Source organism: Macrobrachium nipponense, chromosome 8, assembly GCF_015104395.2.
Source record: "Macrobrachium nipponense isolate FS-2020 chromosome 8, ASM1510439v2, whole genome shotgun sequence".
NCBI lineage: Eukaryota > Metazoa > Arthropoda > Malacostraca > Decapoda > Palaemonidae > Macrobrachium > Macrobrachium nipponense.
In genome coordinates this window covers 83,122,404-83,149,385 of record NC_087203.1, presented here as the reverse complement: position 1 = coordinate 83,149,385, position 26,982 = coordinate 83,122,404, and the positions used below count along the sequence as shown (strand labels likewise).

The window sequence follows — 26,982 nt, the reverse complement described above, 5'->3', positions numbered from 1 at the left end:
GTACCAGTGCACGCAGGAAATAGCGTAGATATAGGCGATATACAAAATTCACCAAGAATCATGTTCTCAAACGAGTTTCAGTTAATCCGTTCAATTTGACAAAGTTTGAGCCTTTGCTGCCACAGTGATAGGTAGGAATTTTTATGACTTGGAGAGAAAAAAAACCTGGAAAACTGCTACCTACAAAGGAAAAAGGAAGAAAGGTCCAATTGATGAGCCAAAATAGGACCAGTTGTTGAGTGTTAATATTTATTTGAAAATATTTATACATGAAGAGCTTTCGATAACCTGGTTGATTTTCCTTCAAAAACAAAAATGGCTTACGGAGATGAAACTAATTGACTAATGTAGATCGTATACGTGTCGCCAACTTGATATCGAAGATTTTTTTTTTTTTTTTTTACTAATATCATAATTTGTCTGGTACTGTTTTACCCACGTAAAGCTGCAATATTTATTTTTGTGTTCTAGTCTGCATACGACATCAGTGCTTAATTTTACTTTTAAAAAGTAAGGGCATTAGGTAAGGTCATCATCCGGTCATTAAGTGAGGTCAACCTTTGGTCATTAGATGAGGTCAGCTTCCAGTCTCAATTTTTTTACATTTGCCAATTCGGAGAGGTTCTTAGCAGCGTCCCTTCGGCCCCTAGCTGCAGCCTCTTTCATTCCTTTTACTGTACCTCCAGTCATATTCTCTTTCTTCTCTCTTACCTGCTGCCTTTTCTAACAATTGTTTCATAGTGCAACTGCGAGGTTTCCTCCTGTTATAACTTTAAAACCCTTTTACTCTCAATTCTTCGTTCAGCGCTGAATGACTTCATAGCTCCTAGTACTTGGCTTTTGGCCTAAATTTAATAGATCATTCTAAAATAAAAATAAAAATGACTAGCTAATTGGCCGATGTTCTTTGTATCAATTCAGTGTCATTTACGTTGCAGAACAGTCTCGCAATTCTTGCTGGAGTAAATCTCTTAATGTGAATCAGTTGTGTAGTCATGAAGATGTACTATTTGCGATTTCTGTGCCACTGCCCTCAACTAACGCCTTACGAAGGAAGCCTATCTTTTTTTTATCTTTAATCATAAAGACGAGAATATAAAACAGTCATTACTGCATTCTCTCTCTCTCTTAATATCTGTGTTTCGAGACCTGCTTACTCCTTCCAAATAGTGGATGGTGGAAGCATCTAACCCAAATGGGTTAAAAAGTATCAAGCAAGACACCAAAATGAGGTTTGGTATTACTTACTTATGTATTAAAGGATCTGTTCATTCATTATCAAGCCTCTATTGAGCCATCCATTGCATTTTAATGTGCCTCAGTATGCGCTGCGATTTTTTTCTTGGTTCCACGCAAAATCCTGGGATCAGCTAAGGTCTGTAATTCAGCTAATGTCGACAGACTATAGTCCCAGCGATTCGTTAGTCCATAAATTTATCTTTTTAAATAATTATATATATTAATGAGATACTATATATATGAATATATTATATATATAGATATATTAATATATCTTTTTAAATAATATATATATAATATATATATATATTATATATATATATATATATATTTATATATATATATATATATATAATAATTTTGTTTGGTCAATAAATATTCAATCGAATACTTTATTGGCCTTCTTCTGTGTTTAGGAATAGCTTAATTTTCACGTATATAATATGAAAATTAAGCGTTCCTCTGTGGTTAACAAATTTTTAGTTTCCCTGCTGTAGATTTACAGTATTGGGAGTCAAAAAAAAAGTCTTACTAATGTTGAAATACTAATTGTGATGAGAAGGAGCCATATAAAATCACCATTATTAATTGTTTATGCTGCGAATCTCTTAATTTTTCGTATTGTCGATTTAATTTGGTTGTTCAGTGTCTCACTGGGTTTTTGAGCTTATTGATATTGCAAGTAAAGAACTTACCGCTGAGTCAATAGATTAGAATTTGTAAATTCTGATGGCCTTTTACTTCTTTGACCATTGAGGATACAAAATAAATCATACCCGGCAGATACGGGGCCACTCACAAAACGTTCGATCAAATTTCTGTTCTATTTGAAGACTGATGAAGTTGTGAAGCTATAATGTGTCTTCTGTAATTTAGAGGTCTTAGGAGTTTATTTTGGTCGTTTGAAATTTTCGTTCTTGAATAAACAGGAATACTGTGTATTCATAACTACTTAGAATGTATTTATTATACATGGATGATGAATACTATTCATTGGTAAGAAACCCAACTTGACTTTGGTAATAAAGTTAGATTAATTTCCCCTTGGCTCGGTCTATTGATAAGCATTTTTTTTGGAGGGCAGAAATAATTAAGAAGTACATAGTTAACATTGGGTAGTTGAATATTTTAATAGAATCCTTATAAAAAATATAGCTTGCTTTTAATTAATGTCATGCATCATCAGATTAAATGCCCAGTTCATGTATGTTCTCTTAAAACCTTGGTTAAAGCAGTATCCACGGTGGGGCACCCGCTTTATGACGGACAAGAATAAAAGTATAAACTCGCAGTTCTTTCATTTTTGTTTCTTGTGTATGTTCAAGAATCTCATATTTAGTACGACAGAAAAGTTAGGACGATAATCTGCGAAAAGTGCAGCATTCACGTTTTAATTTACATTTACCCACATTTTTATGTTCTGTCTCTTTATCTTTTCCAGGTAATGTCTCTCTCAAGGTAAGTAAGTTATACCATCTTGACACTGGAGTCTTTCAGAGTTATATAATTTCTCTCTCTCTCTCTCTCTCTCTCTCTCTCTCTCTCTCTCTCTCTCTCTCTCTCTCTCTCTCTCTCTCTGTAAATATTCACATTAGAAAATTAGAAATGGATAATTCTTCCATTTGTTGACGAATTTCTAATTTTAACCAAGAGTGCATATGTAAACGGTGTTTAAACATCCATGGTGAGATCATTCAGGCAAATGTGTGATACATTAAACTGTGGTAATTATAATGATTCATGAAATATGTACTGTTGGGTGTATACGCCGTCAATGACCTTTGTTGTTTGACGTGCAGTGTGAATACAGCGTCGATGACCTTTGCTGTTGTGACGCCAGCTTGTATAGATTTAGCAATATGTGGGAATTTTCGATAAAAGTATGGAAATATTGTTGATATACGGTGGTTTAAATGATATTGTTTACGTCATGATATGTTGTATTTTATGTGGTGATATTATGTTCTTCTGTTATTGTTTGTATTTTGTATTTTGACATTTTATGTGTCATTTGATTGTATTTTTGTACTGAATTGAGTTCATGCCTTGACTTGTATTGTGATAACAACTGCTATGTCTTTAGTGTGTTTGTCTCCAGTGTCATAATGGTATACGCTAATGGTTATCCAGAATATTGAACATTTAAAATTTTTAAAGTCATTATTCTTTAGATTCTCCATTATTACAGATTTTTTATTGTTGAAAAACGATAAAAAGCAGTCCAGTCAGTGTAACATGCTCAAACTGTATTTAATGCGTATAAAGTTTACTCCACATAATACCTACACTTCTAAATATAATTTATTTTAATATTCTCAATAGAAATCTTTATACTTTTACAATGATATGAAGTTTTCAAATATAGCCTGTTTTTGATGCACTTGTCAATGATGAGATTACGGATAATTCATACATTAGGTAAAAGAAAATTTTTTCGTGATATGCTGAACGTACGATAATTGTGTGACTGGAATAAATTGTTTATAAAATTTTGGTTTTCCTCTTGTTTTCCGTCTTTTACAGCTATTACTCTCCGTTAAAATGATTCATGTTACAAGTACAATGTCAGAGTAATGTTTGCATTTCCAATCAGGGAACAGAACGCTTTCCGCGTAGTTATTTTGCGCAAGTTTTGAATATTTGAAAAGTTTTCACAGTTGTTTAGAGAATTGTAGAAGTCAATGATTCTGGATAGCCTTCATCGTCTGTCATCTTTATGGATTCGCGAAAGGTATGTCATCCTTTGTATTCCTCTCACAATTTCCATTTGTTTTAATTTTCAGGTTGCGGGATTTAAAAAACGGAAAGAATAATTGCTTAGGAACCGCGTCGATAGGTTTTGTTCTCACGATAGGACTGAATAAGAAAAATCCAACTGAATTATTAAAACACCTTTAATCATTCATGAGGATTTTTATTTCTGTTCAGAGTTGAATTATAAGAAGATCATCGCTAAGTGGTGTCACTTACGCCTAACCTTACTGAGGTAACTTATATCCTTACCTAACTGGGTGGGAGGTAACCAGTCCTTGAACCTCCATCCATTACCGCCGTTTACTATCTTGCAATAAGTTTAGTTAGCTATTCGTTTCGTCGACTGATTGATCCCTTAATTCAATTTTGGGGAAATTGAAATTCGGGATCAAACGGTTTTGCGGATAGGTTAGTTTGGCTAGCTTTCAGCGGTACGGAGGAGGAGGATTGGAAGAAACGGAATTTCTGAGTAATCTCCCGCTGCTATGCCGCCTCAACCACGCCATACTAGACATACTGAACAGAGCAATGAGTCCTTTTCATACGCGCATGGGTAGATATGCAGGCAAGTATATGTGGTATCGACCATCATTTGCTTTAACGTAAGCTTTAGGTTTCGACCTCTATTTAGTTTAATTTCAGCTTGGGGTCTAATTTGCCAGAGGTGACCTTCATTTGACTTTGTGGAGGGTTGGCGTGTAATTTGCCAGTTTTGTCCTTCATTAATTGTAAAATAAGCTTTAGCCTTGTATTAATGCCAACCTTCTTATATGTTAAAGTAAACTTGCTTTCATTATTGTAATTTATATTTGTTTTACTGTTATACAAACCTAACACGAAAGGAGTTGGTTGTTCTTTATATGTTTAATAATGTTCAGGTGATTTTAAAGTTACAAAGAGTTTATACGTAGTAAGGCTTTATTTTTATATTAATAACTGCGTGTTTGGATTTGATTTTTAAGGTGAAGTGTGTGGAAAATAATCTGCCAGACTCCGAGGATTACTAAGTTCCCTTCCATCGTCATCAGACCGCGAGTTATTCATTCCTTAATGTTGCAAGTGAGTAAAGCCATTATGACTATCACAATATTTGACCTAATAATACACATTTATATTGTGTATATAGATATATATATATCACATATATATATATATATATATCTATATATAGATACATATTATATATAACATAATAATATTATACCATTATATATATTATATAATAATATATTATGGGTATGAATTATATAATTATATACATTAATAATATATATAATATATATATATATATATATATATATAAAGGCTCGTTTGCTTAATCTTCACTTTATGCATGCAGTGATTCTAGCTCTGTTCACAAAGTTTATTTGGCCTTTTTAATTGCTCCGGTAGCTCTTACTGAAAATCACTGAATTTACATTTGATACATTCTTACCTTCTAATTTGACAGCTTATATACATATTTTTTATCTCTCGTCCATTCTCAGGCACGTGTAATATGAACGGAGCTCTGTCACGGTAGAAATAAAGTAGGACTTTTTTTTTTATTCTGAAGATAACGGTCTCACTTTCTTGAAATAGGTTCTGGAAGCTTCTAGAAGTCCAGGGAGTATTTTTATATAAAAGTGAAGGAGTACCGTACCACAAAGTATTCTGTGACACTTTCTTTTGGACGAAGTGTGCAAAATTTTTTTTATTTTTGCGTTAGTTGCTATCTTTTTTAAATTGAATTTACGAGTATATCTATATATTATATATATATATATATAATATATAATATATATATATTATATATACCTATATATATATAATATAATGTATATACTATATATATTAGTTGTATGTAAGGTATATATATATATATATATATATAATACTATATATATATAGATATATATTATATTATTTGGTATATATATATAATTATACATAATATATTAATATATTATGATATGATATATATATACATATATATATATATATGTATGTATTATATATATATATATATATATATTATTATATATATATTATAATATATCATATTATATATATATGTATATATATATAATATATATATAATATATATATGTATATATATATATATATTATATATATATCTATATATATATATATAATAATATTATATATAATTATTTAATATATATATACTATTATAATAATATTTAATATTATATATTATTATTATAATATTATATATAATTAATATATATATATATATATATATCTATATATATATATATATATATATATATATATATATATATATATGTATATATATATATATATATATATATATATTCTATATGAATTCTGTTACAACAGAATTCCATCTCATAAAAGAAGCCCATGAAAACGCCAGAATATGGAAAGTAAGTACTTTATTTCAGAGACTGCTGTCTCTCTCTTCAGGTAGGTAATGAATGAGAAAAGTTGCAGAAAAGGTGGTATTTATACCTAGAGATCCATCCACAGGTAAGCCGTTTGACTAGGTCACCCTCCTGATAATTTCTCTTTAATCTTCTCAAGCGTTGGTTAAAGGAGGATTTTATCTATGATATGTGAATTCCAGGCACCTTTTGAGATGTTCAGTACTTGTCTTTGTTTAATCAGGGCTGACTATCAGGTGGAATTTGTACCGACATTTGCTGCTATAAATTATTTGTAACATATTCCAGTTTATTCTGTGGTTATGGTTACTTATATGGTTGAAAATAGCCGAGTTCTGTTGACCATACCTAACCGTTTATGATCTATTACTCTCTGGGGAAGTGATTTTCCTGTAAAACCAATGTAAGATTAGTTGCAGTCCAGGCATGGGATTTCATATACTCCTGTGCCCTTAGAGATTGTCTTTTGTTGTACGTTAATCAGTGATTTGGCTAAGCTTTTTGGGTAGGTAAAGGCAAAAGGGTTAGATTGTCTGAGAGTCTTGGTCGCTGTTTTAATCCTGTCCAGGAGTGGAATTTTTATTCCATTGTTGGGTGTCTCTTTGGTCTTGTCATGAGGGGCTTGGTAGAAAATTACGTTTGCTTTATGAATCGCTTCCTCAGTCATATGGTCAGGATACCTAAAAGACGAAAGCTGCTTATGAATTAGTTCAAATTATTTTTCCAGGAAATCTGGGGAACAAATTCGTAAGGCTCTTAAGAATAGGTAGCTGGCTATGCCTATCTTGATAGAAATGTCATGATAACAAAAGTTAGTTGAATTATGTGTATCTAATTACATATTTTCTTTTGGGGAGTCATAGTTGAATTGTGTGTATCTAATAACATCTTAATTTGGGGAGTCATTCTATAAGCATAAATTTGGGTGTGGCATGGGTAGCCCTTTAATTAAGTCCTGTTTTAGCCAATCTATATAATGGAATACATTGAAACTAAAGTAATAAATGCAATAAAACCCAAAAGCATGCTGTGGATGAGATATGTAGATGATATTCTAACATTTTGGGGTAATAGGTGGGGGCAATTTCAGTGAATTCCTTTAAGAATTAAACGCATTAGACATATGACAGAATACAAACTTACCATATCGGGAAAACCAACATTCTCACTTTCATACATTCACTACTTTAGTTTTCATGACATTTCTATCAAGATAGGCATAGCCAGCAATCTTTTCTTAAGAGCCTTACGAATGTATTCCCCAGATTTCCTGGAAAAGAAATTTGAACTAATTCGTAAACAGCTTTTGTCTTTTAGGTATCCTGGCCATATAATTAAGAAAGCAATTCATAAAGTAAATGTAATTTTCTACTGAGTTCCTTAAGACAAGACCAGAGACACACCCAACAATAGAATAAAAATCCCACTCCTGGACAGGATCAAGACGGTGACCAAGACTCTCGGAAAATCTATGGCTTTGCCTTTACCTACCCAAATACCCTAGCCAAATCCCTGATTAACGTCCAGCAAAAGACAATCCCTAAGGACACAGGAGTATACAAAATCCCATGCCTGGAATGTGACCTATCTTACATCAGTTTTACAGGAAAATCACTTCCCCAGAGATTAATACAACATAAATGGTCATTTAGGTGTGGTCAACAGAGCTCAGCTATTTTTAACTATAAGTGGTACCTCAAAATACGAAAGGCTCAATTTACGAAAAACTCGAGATACAAAAGCAAATACGAAAAATTTTATGCCTCTACATACGAAAATTGTTCAAGATACGAAAGGTTGTTGCTGTAAAGTCCGAGATTCGCCCGGACCACCGATAACAATTTTGAAACTCGCGCGCCGCAAACTGAGTAGACTCACCACCATCCTCCCGCTCTCCCATTGGTTCCTGATGCTAGTCACCGCCATGAGATCCTTCTCTCCTATTGGTCAGCATCCCTCCCATGATGCATCTACGTAGCGATGTGCTTCTTTGGCCACTGCACGACATCATCTGTATCGTAAGCACGTGGTATTCGTTCTTTCTAACGATTTCGTTTATTAACGTAAATGTGTTAGTGATTTCGTTGTAGTATACTTTATCGTGTTGTATGAGAACTTTACTACATACGTATACGTACTACATAACATAATTACGTACAGTATATACGTAGTCATGGGTCCCAAGAAAGTTGAAATTCACGGTAAGAAGAGGATGCTCTCTTTGGAGACGAAGATGGAGATTATCAAGAAGTATGAAGCTGGTATGCAATTGAGTGTGATCGCCAAGGAATACGTCTGAAATCCGTCGACAATAGGCACCATCCTTAAGCAGAAGGATGTCATCAAAGCATCTACACCTTCCAAGGGCATAACTATTTTGTCCAGCAAGAGGACCCACGTGCATGATGAAATGGAAAGGCTTCTTCTTGTCTGGATAAAAGACAAAGAAATCGCTGGCGATACAATAATGGAGGCGGCAATCTGCCACAAGGCCAGCGCTATTTTCGGCGATTTGATTGCCCAGGCCGAAGACGACGGAGGAGAAGGGACATAAACGCCAACCCCAGACTTCAAGGCTTATCATGGGTGGTTCGAGAAATTCCGTAAACAGAATGGCATCCATTCGGTGGTGCGGCATGGGGAGGTGGCCAGCTCGGACACGAAAGCGGCCGAAGCCTTTAAAAAGACGTTCGACGAGATGATGATCAAGGAAGGTTACAGTTCTCAGCAAGTCTTCAACTGCGATGAGACTGGCCTTTTTTGGGAAAAAATGCCTCGTCGGACGTACATCAAGCAGGAAGAGAAGAAGCTACCTTGGCATAAGCCTATGAAAGACAGGCTTACGCTCGCACTTTGTTCCAACGCCTTCAAGGCCCACAAAATGCTTAAGGAGAAGCTTCCAGTGATGTGGAGGGCTAATGCGAAAGCCTGGGTAACGAGACTTTTGTTCACCAAGTGGGTAAATCTGTGTTTCGGCCCGACAGTGAAGAAATTCTTGGAAGAGAAGCGCCTCCCTCTGAAATGCCTGCTGGTGTTGGACAATGCCCCTGCTCACCCTCCTGGCCTCGAGGAAGATATCCTAGCGGAGTATTCCTCCATCAAGGTTCTTTATCTTCCACCTAACACCACCCCTCTCCTCCAGCCCATGGACCGGCAAGTGATATCGAACTTCAAGAAGCTGTATACGAAATACCTTTCCAAGAGATGTTTCGACCTACCGATGCCACAAAACTCACCTTGTGTGAATTTTGGAAGGAGCATTTCAATATCGTAATATGCATCCGACTCATCGACCAAGCTTGGCAGGAGGTTTCGAGGTGAACCTTGAACTCTTCGTGGAGGAAACTCTGGCCTGATGCCGTATCCGCCCGAGACTTTGAGGGATTCGACGTGGGCGAAGCTGGTGCTGCAGATTCAGGAACAGTTGACGATCCTGAAACTGTTTCGCAACCAGATCTTGACGAGATCGTTGCACTCAGCAAGTCCATGGGGCTGGCCATCGACGAGGACGACATCAATGACCTTCTTGAGGAGCACCAAGAGGAGCTTACGACGGATGACCTGAAGGAGTTGGAGGCCATGCAACATAACGTCGTTCAAGAAGAGTTCTCTAGCAGCGGTGAGGAGGAGGACAACGACTCTATGACAACGGCAGAAATTAAGGATGCTCAAGCTGCTTTTCATAAGGTGCAATCATTTGTAGAAAAGAGACACCCCGAAAAGGCTTACACAGGTCGTATGCTTGCACAGTTCGATGACGTTTGCCTGAGTCGTTTCAGGAAAATTGCCAAAAGTAGGCAGAAGCAATCTTCCTTGGATAGTTATTTTTTAAAGAAGCCTTTAGGAGGAGTAGTAAGCAAAAAGGAAGAACCAAGTGATAATAAAAAGCAGAAAGTTGAAAGTGGTGAAGAAGTTGAAGTTTTGTAAAAAAAAAAAAAAAAAAAGAAATGCAAAGTATAAGAAAGTAAAAAAAAAAACGAAATGCAAAAATCAAAAAAAGAATTTTTTTTTTATTTTAAGTTTTTTGTAAAGTTAAGTGTTACAGTTTTGTTAATGTGTTTCGTAAAGTTTAGTTTATGTTTTCCTTACATTATTTTATGTGTTTCGTAAAGTTAAGTGTACGTACGTATCTGCCGTTTGTCCCCCTCTCTCGCCACTTTTGGAGATAGCCTCACTCGAAAGGTAAACTTCCACATTTTACTACATACGTACGTATGTAGTATTTCTTGTATACCATGTACACTAATACACTTTATTTACAGGTATATTAGCAGTACATATTAAGTTAGGTATTGAATGGTCTAAATTGTTGTATTATTTCATTGTTTATAGGTCAATTTAGCTTTATTATGAAATTTACTGGGGTGTTTTTGGAGGGCTAGGAACGGATTAGCCATTTTACATGTAAAATGCGGTCAAAGATACGAAAAGCTCATGATACGAAGGCCACCTCGGAACGGATTAATTTCATATCTTGAGGTACCACTATATATATAACCATAACCACAGAATAAACTGGAATTTGTAACAAATAATTTATAGCAGCAAATGTCGGTACAAAATCCAGATGATAGAGTCAGCCTTGATTAAACAAAAACCGGTAATGAACATCTCAAAGGGTACCTGGGATTCAGATGTCATAAGTAAAATCTTCCTTCAATCAAAGCTTAAGAATATTAAAGAGAAATTATCAGGGGGTAGGGGAGTGGGGGAGGCAGGTGAACTAGTCAAACGGCCTACTGTGGATGGATGCCTTAGCATAAATACCACCTTTTCTGCAACTTTTTTTCATTTATTACCTAACTGAAGAGAGAGACAGCAGTCTCTGAAATATAGAACTTACTTTCTATTTTTGCCATGTTTATGAGCTCCTTTTATTATTATTAAATAATATATATATATATATATATATATATATATATATATATATATAATATATATATAATAATATAATATATATATATATATATAAGTATAAAGAAAAGGCCCATTAAAATACTGGTTTAAATTTAAGGACTTTATTTCGGTGGACTGACTTCAAACCTTATCAAGTAATGAATGACAGAAGTAGTTACATTGGCGAAATATATAGTGGGAGATATGCCCTTAGGTGATGCCTGGGGTCACCACTAAGCCGACGCTGGTTCTGTTAATTGTCTTATTCCGTTTCATCGTTGCCTTAAGAAAGATATTGTCTGTATGGTCAGAGTCCCAGGTTCTATTGGAAAGGTTGATCCTATTATTTTGTTGTTTTATCAGTCGACAGCTGCTCTTGTACAAAATTCGGGAAGAGTTCCAATTCATGGTATGGTTTGTGTTATTTATATGATGGAAAATTGCCGAACTATGTTGTCCATATCAAACTGAGCACTTATGTTGAGTAAATCTTTCCGAGAGAGATTTTCCTGCGAATCCATAGTATGACTTATCGTAATCCCTGCAGGAGATTTCATAACTCAATATGTCTTTGACTTTCAGCAGAAATCAGTTTCAAAAGACATAGGAGTTTATGAAATCCCCTGTAGGGATTGTGATAAGTCGTTCTGTCATTCATTACCTGATACTGGTGGAAGTCAGTCCACGGAAATATAGTCCTTAGCTTGAAACTAGAGTGTTTTAATGGGCCTTTTATACTTGAGATGTATTGTATTTTAACATTACATATATAACGACATATACACATACTTATTGACATATACACACGTGTATATATATATATGAATAACTTGATCACGAAGTATATAAAACGTGATGCTATGTATAAATAAATGTTTTTGCCACGAAGGACAAAAATGAAAAGCGAGATTGCCAAGCACTTTCGGTCTAGTTCGACCCTTAACTCAGGCACAACTGATCTTACAGAGGAAAAACATAGTCAAGGTAGGCTTAATATCCAAACTGACACTACAAGATTAGCAATAAGGTCGATTTCACTCTACAGAAACGAGGAAACGCCTGAGGGCAGCCACACCTTGGAGGATACACACGCGGTCAACAAATGATTCACCCAGGGTAACAATACATTTTGGAAAAAAAGGAGGCAAATACAGCTTATCATGAAATTTACAAAAATGTTCCAAAAAAAAATTATTAATGAAAAGACGAAAAAAAAAATATAAGTATATCGAGCAAGAGAGAGGAGAGAGAGAGAGAGAGAGAGAGAGAGAGACGAGAGAGAGAGGATGGAGAGAGAGAGAACATAATAAAATATCTAAATGTGGGACTAATTTATTAGTAGTTCATTTATTTTAAGGTCTGTCATAAACATTTTACAAATATACGGGTCCAAATGGAACATTCCCGGACTAAGATTTAGGTTGTTTTTATTAGTGATTTGTATAATTGCTGATTCCAGTAAATTTCTTGAAACATAATCATTAGATCTAGCAATTACAGAAGTATCACCCCAATTAATACAATGAGATTTTTCACTCAGATGGATAAACACTGCATTTGAAGTCTGGGCTGTTCTAACTGAATACATATACTGCTTAATATGTACACATAAATTTTTACTTGACTGACCAACGTAAAACGATGAGCAATCCTTACAAGGAATTTTGTAAATGATGTTATTTGATATGGGACTATTCTTAATTAGCATATCTTTAATGGTATTGTTATAAGAGAACACTACATTAACATTAAACGATTTAAATATTGATTTTATGGTTTCAAATCCACGAAAGTAAGGTAAGCTAAGTACATTTTTAGGCATTTCTTTTTCATTAATAGCAACACTATAAAACTTTTTATGAGCTTTTTGATAACATAAATCAATTATATGAGGTGGGTAGCAGAGATCATTTCCTATCTTTTTTTATGTATTCTATTTCTTGGTCAAGATATTGTGGACTCATGATACGCAAAGCACGTAGGAACATAGAAAAAAATTGAAATTTTAATATTAAGATGGTGGCCAGAATAAAAATGTACATATGTTAAATTATTTGTGGGTTTTCTATAAATACTGAATTTGCATTGGAAAGATTCTCTATGTATTAATACATCTAGGAAAGGGATGACATGGTTATTTTCAATTTCAACAGTGAATTTTATGGATGGCACTAAAATATTCAATTTAGACAATAAATCATTTACATCGATACCAACAGGTAAGACTACTAAGATGTCATCTATATATCTGTACCATTTTAAGGGGACAAGTGTGATATTCGGGAGGTGTTGTCTTTCAAAAAATTCCATATATAAGTTTGAAAGGAGAGGTGATAAAGGGTTACCCATGGCCATACCAAATATTTGTTGGTAATACTCTCCATTAAAAATAAATCTGCAATCACAAATACATAGCTTAATGAAATTATGTGACTAACTGACATAGGCAATTCATGCAGTACAAGTTCATTACTCAAATATTCTAGCACAGAGTCAATAGTGACTTTTGTGAACAAGGAACATTAATCAAAACTGACAAAGATATCGCTAGGGTTTAGTACAATGTTTTTTAATTTTTCCACAAGATCAAGAGAATTCCTGATGTGTGAATTAGATACAGTTCCTAGTAGCGGGGATAACAATTTAGTAAGATATTTAGATAGTTTATAAGCAATTGATCCTACAGTACTAATAATTGGACGCATAGGTTTGTTTTCCTTATGAGTTTTGACTAGGCCATATAAATAAGGTAATGAGGGACACTTTACAGTTAACTTACCCAAAAGTTCTTTTTTATTTTTAAGAATTTGTTTGATATTGCTATTAAAGTTTTTTTATTACTTGGTCCAACGGATTTTTTGCAAGTTTTTTGTAAGTTATTTCATCTTCTAGTAAAGTATGCATGCGTGATATGTAGTCAGTTTTGTCCAGAACTACTAAACTATTGGATTTATCAGCCTTAGTTATGTGTAAGCTATTATCATTCTTCAATTCTTTTAAACTTTTTTTCTGTAGCGAGCGGGGAAGTTATTTTCATGATAGGCATGCGTAGCACTATATGTCATGCCTTTGATAATGTCTAAATGATTTTGTGGTAGGTCACAGTATTTTTCAAACTTATATAGAGATGTCGCTATTGATAAAGCTGGGGGTTTGTTACAAATGAAGAAAGACAACCCAAAGCCTAATGCACGCACTGCATTATCACTTATTTGGTTGCTTGATAAATTCACCACACAATCACTTCTAGCATTATTGGTCCGGGAATGTACCATTTGGACCCGTATGTTTGTAAGATGTTTATGAAGGACCTTAAAATAAATGAACTACTAATAAATTAGTCCCACATGTATATAGTTATTATTTCTCTCTCTCTCTCTCTCTCTCTCCTCTCTCTCTCTCTCTCTCTCTCTCTCTCTCTCGATATTCTCTTTCCTTCTCTCTCTTGCTCGATATACTTGTTTTTTTTTTTTTCGTCTTTTCATTAATAATTTTTTTTTTTGGAACATTTTTGTAAATTTCATGATAATAAGTTGTATACGCCTAATTTTTTTTTTTTCCAAAATGTATTGTTACCCATGGTGAATCATCTGTTGACCGCGTGTGTATCCTCCAAGGTGTGGCTGCCCTCAGGCGTTTCCTCGTTTCTGTAGAGTGAAATCGACCTTATTGCTAATCTTGTAGTGTCAGTTTGGATATTAAGCCTACCTTGACTATGTAGGATCAGTTGTGCCTGAATAAAGGGTCGAACTAGACCGAAAGTGCTTGGCTATCTCGCTTTTCATTTTTTTTCCTTCGTGGCAAAAACCTTTATATATATATATATATATATATATATATATATATATATATATATATATATTATGATGTATATATATATATATGTATGTATATGTATATATATATATATATATATATATATATATATATATATATATGTATATATATATATATATATATATATATATATATATATATATATATATATATATATATATATATATATATATATATATATATATATATAAAGGTTTTTTTGCCACGACGGAAAAAATGAAAAAGCGAGATAGCCGAGTACTTTCAGTAAAGGGTCCGAATAGGACCGAAAGTACTCGGCTATCTCGCTTTTTCATTTTTTCCTTCGTGGCAAAAAAACCTTTATTTATACATAGCATCACGTTTTATATACTTCGTGATCAAGTTATTATATATATATATATATATATATATATATACATATATATATATATATATATATATATATATATATATATATATATACATACAAACATATATATACACAGTGGATGAACATGACTTCAGTATATAAATGGGTACCACAGGAAAATGTCAGGCGGAAGTTCAGTACTTCTGGCTGTCATTTTTCTGTGGTATTTGCTTTATATATATATATATATATATATATATATATATATATATTATATATATATATATATAATATTACACACACGCACACACACTCAACCAAGGTATGTGCATTTTCGTTTGGAGAGCTGGGCCAGGTGATGCTAATACTCCGGGACAAGGGAATCTGGAACAAGAATGCAAGCCTTACACTTAGCATCACATGCGGTAAGAGAGAAATAACTTATTAACTTCGCTAGAGTTATTGCAGGTACACTGTTAACCATTTTATTCATAACGCATTTAAATATACAATGATTATATATATATATATATATATATATATATATATATATATATATATATACATATATATATATAATCTATATATATATGTATATATATATATATATATATATATATATATATATATATATATATAATATGTGTGTGTATGTATGTATGTATGTCTGTGTTTGTGTGTGTTTGGGATTATGTCAAGATTAGCGAAACCACTTTTTTTAAAGAAAATATTATGCCCCGTTGATTTATTAATATATATTATATTATATATATATATATATATATATATATATATATATATATATATATATATTTATATTATGTATAATATATATATATTATATATATATATATAAGATATATATATAATGTATATTTACACATACAAGAATTAGTATTCTCTAGTATGAGTCTTTAGCTGAAGTACTATTTCTCAAACCAACTAAATATCGATTCGAAAATTGCCAGGTACTTAAGCAGTTTACTAACGCTACCAGTCTGACACTTTTCGTGCATAACCAGTTTTAGGTCTGCTAAGGGTAAGTTTGTAGTTTATAACCCTTTATAACACCGGAGGGACGGCCAGGCCCTACGTAGTTTATGGGGCAATAACGCTCAATGATGTCGTTGTTTGGATTAGACAAGAGTGCTTTCCTACTTAAGCAAAATCTCATATTGAAGGTTTATGTATTAAGTTAAATTAACCGGTGGGTGCATAGTAGAGATGCAGTTATTTTACGTTGTTTTATTGTTCGTGAGATTAAAATGTTATCGTATATTGTTGTTAAAAATCTCCCATTATAAATGCTATGGATAAAAGCTATTGAATTTCAGACAGCGTTGGGAAAATAATAAACCTAACGCACAGTTTGTTACTGAGTTTCATATTTTTGTTTTCGTATCGGAATATTGCTGTTACATATGTAACAATAGCTTGGGAATAATATTTTTAAGGTCTTCAAAATGAAATTTTATCTCCTAGACTATTATTTACCCAACTGGATGAAGAGGGCTGAACATTTTAACCTGTTTAAACATGCTTTGCGTATTACTTTTCCGTCCCGTCTTTACTGTCGGGTAAGAAATTTTGTTTAAGATGATGCAATATCTACTTTCCAGATTATTTTCAGCATGGGCAAGTTTCGTTATGAGAACAAATTAATACCAACAAGATGTTTTTTATTTATTCATATATTTTTCAATTTTTATTCTGGCAACTGCATATCAACCTCTTAGTTTGAGAGTGATTGCTGCAGGGTCGGTTGCGGCGCAGTGTTAACTTCAGAATATCTTGAGAACCCGTATCCACCTAAATTCATCTTAAGTCGAGAAGTTAATCATCGGAAGGTTGTCAAAAGTTTCTTCTGTTTTTGTAAATTGCCTCTGCTGCGAGATATCTTGACGGTTAAAACACTTTTTCAACCCTTAACTTGGCTCTGCATCAACATGAAATTTCCAGTTTAGATTTGTAATGAAAGATGCCATTAGGTGATGAATTTTAGATTTTTAGTATAGTGTTCAGCTCTGACGTACGTAGTCTAGTTTTCACTTCTGTAAAAGCTATTCAATGTTTATTTATTTATTTTTTTTTTTACTTTTTTTGCCTTAACGGTATTTTGATATTTGCCTCTGTTTATTATTCAATATCCCTGTATCTCAGGGCTTCTGCAACAGTTAAGACATTGTCCGGCGATGAGCTCTGTCATTTAAAGTGAATTTTTTTCAGGGCTTTATTTCACGAATGCGTCTTTCACCGTCGACAGCGCCACATTTATCTTGAACGTTTCTGCATCCTGTATATATTTATGCAGATTGTCTGGCCTCGGAAAACTCGTCTGTCCTTACATCGCAATCTTCCTGCGAAAGTTGCTCTCTGTTGCAGTTAACTTCGTTGTCACCGCTCAGCAAGGATGAAAACTTCATTTCCGAGTCGGGTCGAAAGTGGAAATTTGTGCCCGTAAAGAAAAAGTTTTGCCTTTATCTCTTTGGTAATGCCAGTCTTTTTGTTTATGGGTTCCAGGTGCGATTTGTTTGATCGTTTTTCATACATTTGGTTTGCGGATACCTGAAGAAAGCACTTTCAGAAGTATATTATGAAGAACTAGAGAGAGAGGGGATTGTGGGGCCATGGGTCCGATGAGGATGACTTATCTTTCCATGTTTTCGAGCACCTTTTCTTGAAGAAAATTTACCTTTGTTAAGGTTTGTGAATTTGAGTGTGGGTACTCAACAGCTTCGTAAACCAGCAACGGAAAGGTTCTTGTTTTATATATATAATTATATATATATATATATATATATATATATATATATATAATATATATATATATATATGTATGTATGTATGTATATATATATATATAAAGACTCTGGTACTTTCTTTTTATAATGTCGTGCGTCGTTTGCAGTATTATTCTTCTTCTCCAAATAAGTGAGAAGCGTATCCAAAAACATATAGCAAAGAATTCAAGAAGTTAAGAGGGAATTGTGGCTATTACAGTCGCATATGTATCTGGTAAGAAAGTGACCTGTAGATGCTACAAGTTACATGTTTTTTAAACCTCATGCCTTTTATTTTTTTATTAGATCGACTCGGATACAGCCAATTACATTTCAGTTCAGCAAGTACAATATTCTTAAAGACTCGCATAAAATATATTTCGATTTTTTTAAAAATATGTTTCCTTTTCAATATTTCAATGATTCACGCTTCATATCGAGTTAGATTTCTCATTGTGCTTTGCGGTAGTATACTTAACTCTACAATCTTCAGTACTTTTGCCTCTCATTTCTCTAAACATGAAAATGAAAATTTTGAATCGTGATTATCGAAATTTTGAATCGTGATTATCGACCATTTACAAGTGGAATTTCCATGAGCTGCAAGTTGCGAATGATAACTTTAGGATTACTCTTGCAATTTCAATTTCATGTACCTTAAATCAACCCCATCTCTCTTATGTATACATATAAAGTTACATAAGTATATGCATATCTGGCTTATCATTTCCCATTAGTTATAACTGTGGCCTTGCAAGCAAAAACAGCTGTGCTCGACCGACGCGGTCCAGGCTCAGGTGGTGTCGGGCAGAACCTATTTTCCCTTCATTAGAGATCTACATGACAACTGAACTGGTCCCAAAAGGACTGCCATTCTGTCACTTCTCCTTTAAATTTCGGCAGTTCTAGCTTAGGCAGCTTCACCTGTGCACCTGAAGATCCATTAGTAGTAGTACTATCATCGTCACCTTTTTTGTCTAACTCTAGGAGTTTCTCAGCAGCCTTAATCCTAGGTATAAGAGACGTCGTTCTAAACTCAAAGGCCTTGTCCAAGTCATCATCAAGCAAGTCACTTTCTAACTCAACTTCTATTTCTGACTGTACTTCATCTAACTTAGACAAACGAATATCAAAATTTTCTATAACAGCCTTCAATTCAACTGCACTAAAGACAGGCCTTCCTACGAGTTCCTTTCCTGGCCTAGAAACCCATCCTCTGGCTGCCTTTCTCTTCTTTAACAAATTCTCCATCTTGAACTATTTATTAGCATTTAATTACTCACAAACGGGTTCTTGATATCCTTTCCCGGGGTCTGGGCACCAAAATGTCCTTAATATAAGACTAACAAATATCCAAGATCCAAGAAGGGTGGGAGAAAGGAAAGCCGGCTGTTGACGGCGTCGTCGTTTCTAACAAACGTTGAAAACAAGTCATCGGAAATTTTACAGGATCACAAAACAGTAACAGTCACGTATTCTTAAATTTCTTACTCAACAATTACAAAGGCAAGTCACTCAAATTAAAGCAATAAAATACAAATAATAATAATGCAGTATTTCAATAAACTTAGATTATCTAATCAAATTATTAATTCAAATGACACTAAAGAAAACGTTGAAACAGCAAATTAAATGGCATACTCAACTAAATAAACCAGTAAAGCTTAAAGTTAAAGTTAATTCCAACAAGATACATGATATTTACATTTAATGTAGATGTATGTGTTTAGGACGATATGGTTCTGGTTTGTATTCTACCACAATTGGAATGCTTTCAACACGTTCTGTTAAATCTCATGTTACCGCTGTTGAATTAAGTACTGGATTATATTCTTGGTAGTTAGTCTATTATGGTAGCTGGCATTCGGAAAAGGTGTGTGGCTCAGGTGATTTTGAATTGATTGCTTAAAACAGTTGGGTTAATCTCTGCTGGATACACGTCCTCCAAAGAAAAAAAGGTGTATTATAAGAGACCCACTCTGTATATATATGTTATATATATAATATATATATATATATATATATATATATATATATATATATATATATATATATATATAATCGATCTTCGCTTTTTCTAAATGAGGTTTAATTTTTATTGCAAATCCAAGTATAGATTTGCTCTTACGTTATGGGTATTTTTAAAAAGTGATATGGAAATTAATTCTAGTGAAGTGTTATGAACTAATGTGCTACAGGAAACGCACCAATGGATATGATCAATTCTGTATTGTCAATTTCCCGTTGTGTTAACGAAACGTTGAGCATCACAATTGTAAGTAATAATTCTGTTGTGTTCCATAAGAAAATCAAAGTAAAGTATGTTTTGTACAGTATTTCCATTTTGGTATGGGATGCACTGTTCGGTTAAGCCTTTGCCCCCTAGGGTTCAGGGAGAGAATAGAACGACATTTTTTCTTATTCCCATTTTGCTTTCTGCTTGCAAATACAGAAAAAGTTGCAAAAATCAGATTGGTTGAAAATGAATTTTTGGAATCTCTCTCTCTCTCTCTCTCTCTCTCTCTCTCTCTCTCTCTCTCTCTCGTGAATCTTGTTTTTAAAGGTATTTTCCGTGGAAAATACTTCAAGCGTGGTTATGTGGATAAACGTACCATGTTTTGTAGCCTTTGTACATACGCTAGATGTTTCTTACATGTTTATTCTGTCAAGTCTTACTCGATAAGGAGGGTTATGGAAGTTTCCTATATTTGTTGTAAATTTAAGTGGAAATTTCTCGAGTCACTATTCGGTTGTAGTTCGTAGAATGGGGCACCATATCGGTCAGCTATTCTGTGATTGGTCTAACGTCACACTGCGCACCTGTCATTGATATCTCTTCTTGAAAATGTTCTCAGTATATATGCCGGCTGTCTATGACAGTTCAATATGATCCTGTCTATATGACCTTTCTTTATGTAAGGTCGTCAAGAGATGTTGAATTCAATGACTTCGATGGTATGGCGTTTTCATTTAGATCAAGTGAGATAGCGGGATTTCTAAACATCATACCAAAGTGAGTTTGTTCAAAAGAGAGAGAGAGAGAGAGAGAGAGAGAGAGTTTGCTATAGGACAAGACCCAGCAAAAGGTCAAAAAAGTGCCTTTTAATGAGGAGAAAATTACCAACCTTAGAGAGGGGTTTCAGAATTTCGAGGTTAAATAATATGATTATTGATTACTTCGGAAGTATATGGTGAGGGTAATTTTTCAGTCAATTAGATAGTTATTTATACAAAAAAAATTACTGAGTGTGTGGGTACTTAAATGAATTAATATGCTTACATTTGCTCTAATTTAAAAATGTAAAAAACGGGGGATAATAGCAAAATATTTTGCCATGTCTTTCGCAATATTCAATTTATATAGAATTTTCTCTATCTTCCTAATAATGACCTTGCCACCTTGCCAGAGCTACTGCCTTCTACCCATTTTTGTCATTTTTTGGAGAGGAAAATACTTGGGCATTGGGGTATTTTTTTTTATTAAAGAATACACCGTATCAGCTGCAAGCTACCGACGATGGTAACTGAATTATTGGGGCCATCATCCGTGGAGTTATCCTGGACGAAGTAATACTCCAAAAAAGATGAACGCCCTATGTTAGTTATCATCGTCGATACTCTGTAGCTTATGGCGCGTACTTCCTGAGTAAAACTACTCCAGTTACCATCTGTTTTCCTCTCCAAAGGATACGAACATATGCGAGTTATGGAAGAATGTAGTTAAAACCCTGAAAAAGCAATTAGTAGAAAGTTGAAGACTACTATATAACTGAGTGCAGCTGATGCAACTATCAATTTCAGTACATATGATTAAGAGGGTCCTCTACCCACATGACCCCAACAGTTAATTTAATTTGTAATAATGGTTTGACGTATAGTCCGACATGTTTTCTGGAATGTCAAGTACTTAGTTAATGATGCCCGAATTTTTATTACTTATTAACATTATTTGCTGAAAATGCTTAACATTTCAAGATGGATAAGAACTTTTTAAAGATCTCGAAATTATCAGACTATGTTGAGTGAGACAAATTTTAAATACATTTCCATAAAATAGTATTCTGTTTATAAGATTAATTTATATATAAAACACAGTTTCAGAATTGCACCTAATATTCTAGAATACAGAGCTAATGATTTTGTTATAAATATATTCATTCTTTGTTTAGTCTCGCGCTGTATTTGAGCCTTTTCCAGTCTCCTTGGCTCTTTTCAAATAATAATTCCTTGTTACCGCGAAATACGTTAGCAGGAGGCTATTCATTCTAATTTGAGCTTTACGAAGAAAGCCAATGCTGCTGCATTAGGCGTGATGGCATTGTAAATTGTGTAAGAGATCTTGCATCCTTTTAAAAGCGACGAGTGTATTCTTGATAAAAGGTGAGGATTACGATGCTAATCATGCTCTTAAGCTGCTGTATATTTCATGTCACTGATGACGTTATTCAGTAGAAAAGATTATTGGAGAACGTGAATGGACTAAATAATTAATGCTTATCATGATGTTACATTTTTCTGTGCTAGCGAAATCGTCATCACCACCACCACCACCACCTCCACCTTTTACGGCAGTTTATCCGTTTACGCGGTCCAGGTATCAGCCACTGTAATGTACTTTCTTTTTCTCGTTTCATGTCCACAATCTCTTCCTTTAAGGTCGCAGTCTACTTTTCAACCTGTGAACACCACAGCTCTCGGCAGCTTCCTTTTGTTATATGATCATCCAGTGAACTTCAGCCATGAGTCGTAGCACTGTATGGTTACTCTTATATAATATCACTTATATTTTTGAAAACTTATCTATGCTGCCCAGAGTAATACAGAAACGCCCCATAAATCTTTGCTCCGTTTACGAATACTATGCTCAGTTAGCAGTAGTCTAGCAATATTTTTCCACATTATCGATGCTGATACTACTTATCCTTAGTACATTCTTGGTATTTGATTCTTAGTTCCGTATGTCCGTTAGGTAACTGAAATGTTCCACCTGAGGCTGCAACTTGCTATGTTGACCAACCACCCCATTCATCAAACATGCCAAATTGCAGCCCCTCTAACCTCAGTAGTTTTTATTTTATTTAAGGTTAACGTTAGCCATGATCGTGCGTCTGGCACCGCTGTAGGTACAAACAACTCAGTCCCCTACCGGGCCGTGGCTAGTTTCGTGGGCCGCGGCTGAGATTTTCATGGGTCCTGGCAGAGAGTTTCATATAGCACTATACGCTGTAAAGAAAACCAGATTGCGCCGAAGAAATTTTGGTGCATTTTTTTACCTGTTTTCTCTATTTTCTACTTTTCTTTGATATTTCTAACATAATACACTCTTGAGCATCCCTTGTAACATCATCGTTAAATGCCATTCATAGTACTACTGAGTTCATATCTATATCTCCCGTAGCATCTACATTGCCACTTTCCTTACTGGGAATTTTTGTTAAACTTCTTTTCGAGACACGAAAAGCTGTTTTGCTCAAGGTGATTTTCATCTTTCACTTCTCCGTTCCTCCCTAAAGTTTTGAACATGGCTTACGATATTTTCCTCTGATTCTGCTGATATCACCAGGTCACCTGAATTGTATTAGTTCTCACGTATCTCCTATACTTCACGCGTTTTTCTTTTTTTAGCTTACTCCACTGCGAAAAAATACACGACTCATTGGTAATATTTGATTTGATGGACACCAGCATTTACCTCAGAACTTCCTACAACTGTCATCCTCTTCCCTATGGTATAGTAACTTGTCAGGCTTAATGAGGCTCTCCGGTTCCTTCTGCTTAAGGGTTTCTAATTGCTAGTCTCAATAGCTTACCAAATGCTTTCTGAAGCTCCACTGATGTATGGTGTAACCTTCATCGTGTTCCGCATAATACTACATTCCTTAACTCTATTTAAATTACTTCATTATAAATATGGTTCTTTTGGTTCATCTCTTCGGAGTGAAGCTATATTGCTCTAGTCATCGATGTTGACGATAATCACAATAATTTGGAGCCTATAATTCAGCAACTTCAATAATCTTATTCCTATATACGGTGCACACACACCATTGCTGTATAATTTTAGTAGTATATTAATATTTTAACACTCATTTGCCACTCTTCTGGTTCTGTCTCTTCCTGAATCGCGTTTTTATTTTAGCCTGTTTCTGCAAGGTTCCTCAGCTACTTCTAGCAAATTACTTGTTATTTCAGACACTTATGGAAACTACAATTTTTATTTACCACGAACTCCCATAACTACTACATGTATAATATTGTTTATTGGTCTCTTTGTCATGCTCACGAACTCAATTTTGTAGAATTCGTCAAGCAAGTTCACATTCCATCTCTTCTTTCATTAAATTTTCTTTCAATTTTAATTTTCCATTTTATGACTAAAGCTTTTACTCTTCGTATCTTCACCTTTACTTGGGCACTTGTTCTTCTGTTCATGGCCTGTCTTGGATCAGTTGTCATGATTTTAAGTCCACTCCTACGGTATATTTTAATTTGCCCTTGCCACGTTCCTTTTTAGCTTCCCTCCTTCTCTTCCTACGTGTTTCATTAGCCTCTTTCTTACCAGGCGTCTGAAGTCGCTTCCATTGACCTCTATATCTGTTCAGTCCACGGGTATACCTGAATATATATATCCATACTAGATGTCATGTAATACCTTTTGCTACCTTATGTATGCATTGGTTTAGTCGTTTCCATCTCTCTCTCTCTCTCTCTCTCTCTCTCTCTCTTTTATTCTGCATATGCTGCCATTGTCAATCTTCATCTTCATTCTTCCCTTCACTATCAGCTTAGCCCAAAGCAGTCTTAATTTGATGTTAGGGATGCTTTGACAGATATGGCAGTGCAATCCTTCTCCTGATCTCGGCCGTACTTGACTTCTCTGATGCATTTACCCTAATAAGAATATATTGAGAGAGTCGTAATATATATGTATATTGGAATCTGTATATCTAACAACCAAAGTACGCAATAACATCTAACGATCAGGGTATAGCTATTTAAGTCCTAATATGCAACTGTACCCAGAGAAATTCATTATTGCTGGTAAAAATGAATGTGTGCGATGCATAGTGAGTTAACCTGAAATATAATGATACTTGTTGAAGTAACAGACATTTGCCCCATTCATGCTATTGCATATTCAATTGTGAATCTTAATGGCTTTTATATGCATTTTATTGCTTGTTCAGAAGTTTCGTAAACTCCTTGTTACGTGCGCGCGTCCATTATAGTTGTCCTCATTTTTCATATGAATGTGAGACATATTTATTGAACATTTTATATTGCCCACAAGCATTATTTGTAGCCCTTCTCAATCGCACGCTGGAGGTCTTTTCGGAAAATTGGAGTAATCTGGTCGACGCTGATTGTTGAATACATTTATAAGTTACACAAAGCGAGCATTAATAGTCTCAAGGGCCGTGACGACGATGCAGTTACTATCTTCGCCAACAAACCTGAAAGGAGATCAGACCTTCAACCATGCTATTAAGGACGAAAGAAAAGCTGACTAGAATTTGTGATAGAAACGGATTCGGATATATATCCAGGTTGATGATGCGAATTCAGATATACATCCATGAATATGACACGGGTATACATATGCAGGATGAGGATAGGGATCCGGATACAAATCCTGGATACAATACTTGTGGGGGGGTCAATTTTCCGTTTCTGTGACGTTGACCAAGGTATGGGACATACGAGGGCTAAATGCTTTTAGTTTCTTATCCTTTTTTTTTTTTATCTTTGCTGAGGCAAAGCTGTTGGGGATGTAAATAGTTTGTTACTACCATTACTCCACGTGACTCCTGTTTCAAATAGCTAACTATCTATCTGTTTTTACGTTCTCTCTCTCTCTCTCTCTCTCTCTCTCTCTCTCTCTCTCTCTCTCTCTCTCTCTCTCTCTCTCTCTCTCTGATATATACAATTGTTACGTACGAAACAATTTCAGGAACAAATTAAAAACAGGGAATAACTTTTCACTAGGTTAACTTGCATTAGAAAATTGGCAGATTATAAATAAATATTATATAACGGATTTCATTATGGTCTATATAACAGCCATTTTTACAACAATGCAGTCTTATACGTAATGTTTTAAAGTGGCAAGTAGTATAAGAGTTTATGATTGCGTGATGGATATCGTAATGCCCTTTAGTTAAAGGTACCGGCATTATTGAAAATAATGTTAATGATAAATGAAGTAACAGGACGAAAAACTTCAGAGGGGCTATAGTTAATGGTTATGGAAAATAGTGGTTGTTATGGATTGCAGAGCAATTTGGCTTTTATTTTGAAAATAAATAAGAATTATCCAAAATAAATTGTTGCCATGCCTTGTTACAAGGATTATTTAGGAAGATTTCAGCTTTAGAGAGGAAGAGTAGTAACTGAAATTTTCTGGTGACCTCATACTGTAACCACTTACATACATAATTATACACGAGAGCTCAGTATGTTTTGTCTTTATTATTTAGTGCGTAATGCCTTTGATTGTCTCTTGTGCAAGCCAAATCTTTGAATGGGGAAACTCAGAACTTCTACGTCATCAAATGTTTGTCAAAGGAGGATATGACATTTGAAATTAATCCATGACGACACGATGAGGATTCCCTTTCTATTTTATCATTAAAACGTGGGCCGCTGAAATGAAGAGGGTCAAGGCACTATAAATGAGAAGCTTTCGGAACATTCAAAACTTCAACCACCGAGGAACAAATGGATGCCATTCATTACA

General features: G+C 34.3%; 1 protein-coding gene across 5 annotated transcripts in view; it reads left to right on the top strand.

The window, feature by feature from the left end:
• The window catches only part of LOC135222890 (alpha-(1,3)-fucosyltransferase C-like), a 323,079-nt gene that overhangs the window by 91,959 nt on the left and 204,138 nt on the right, over positions 1-26,982 (top strand). Inside the window, exon 1 of one of the 5 annotated variants that reach the window (XM_064261264.1) lies at positions 2,938-5,052. The exons of the other annotated variants lie outside the window; for them this stretch is intronic. The gene's annotated coding sequence lies outside the window, so the exon portion shown is untranslated. Of the gene's footprint in view, positions 1-2,937; positions 5,053-26,982 lie in introns of those variants that run through there. 5 annotated transcript variants of the gene reach the window in all.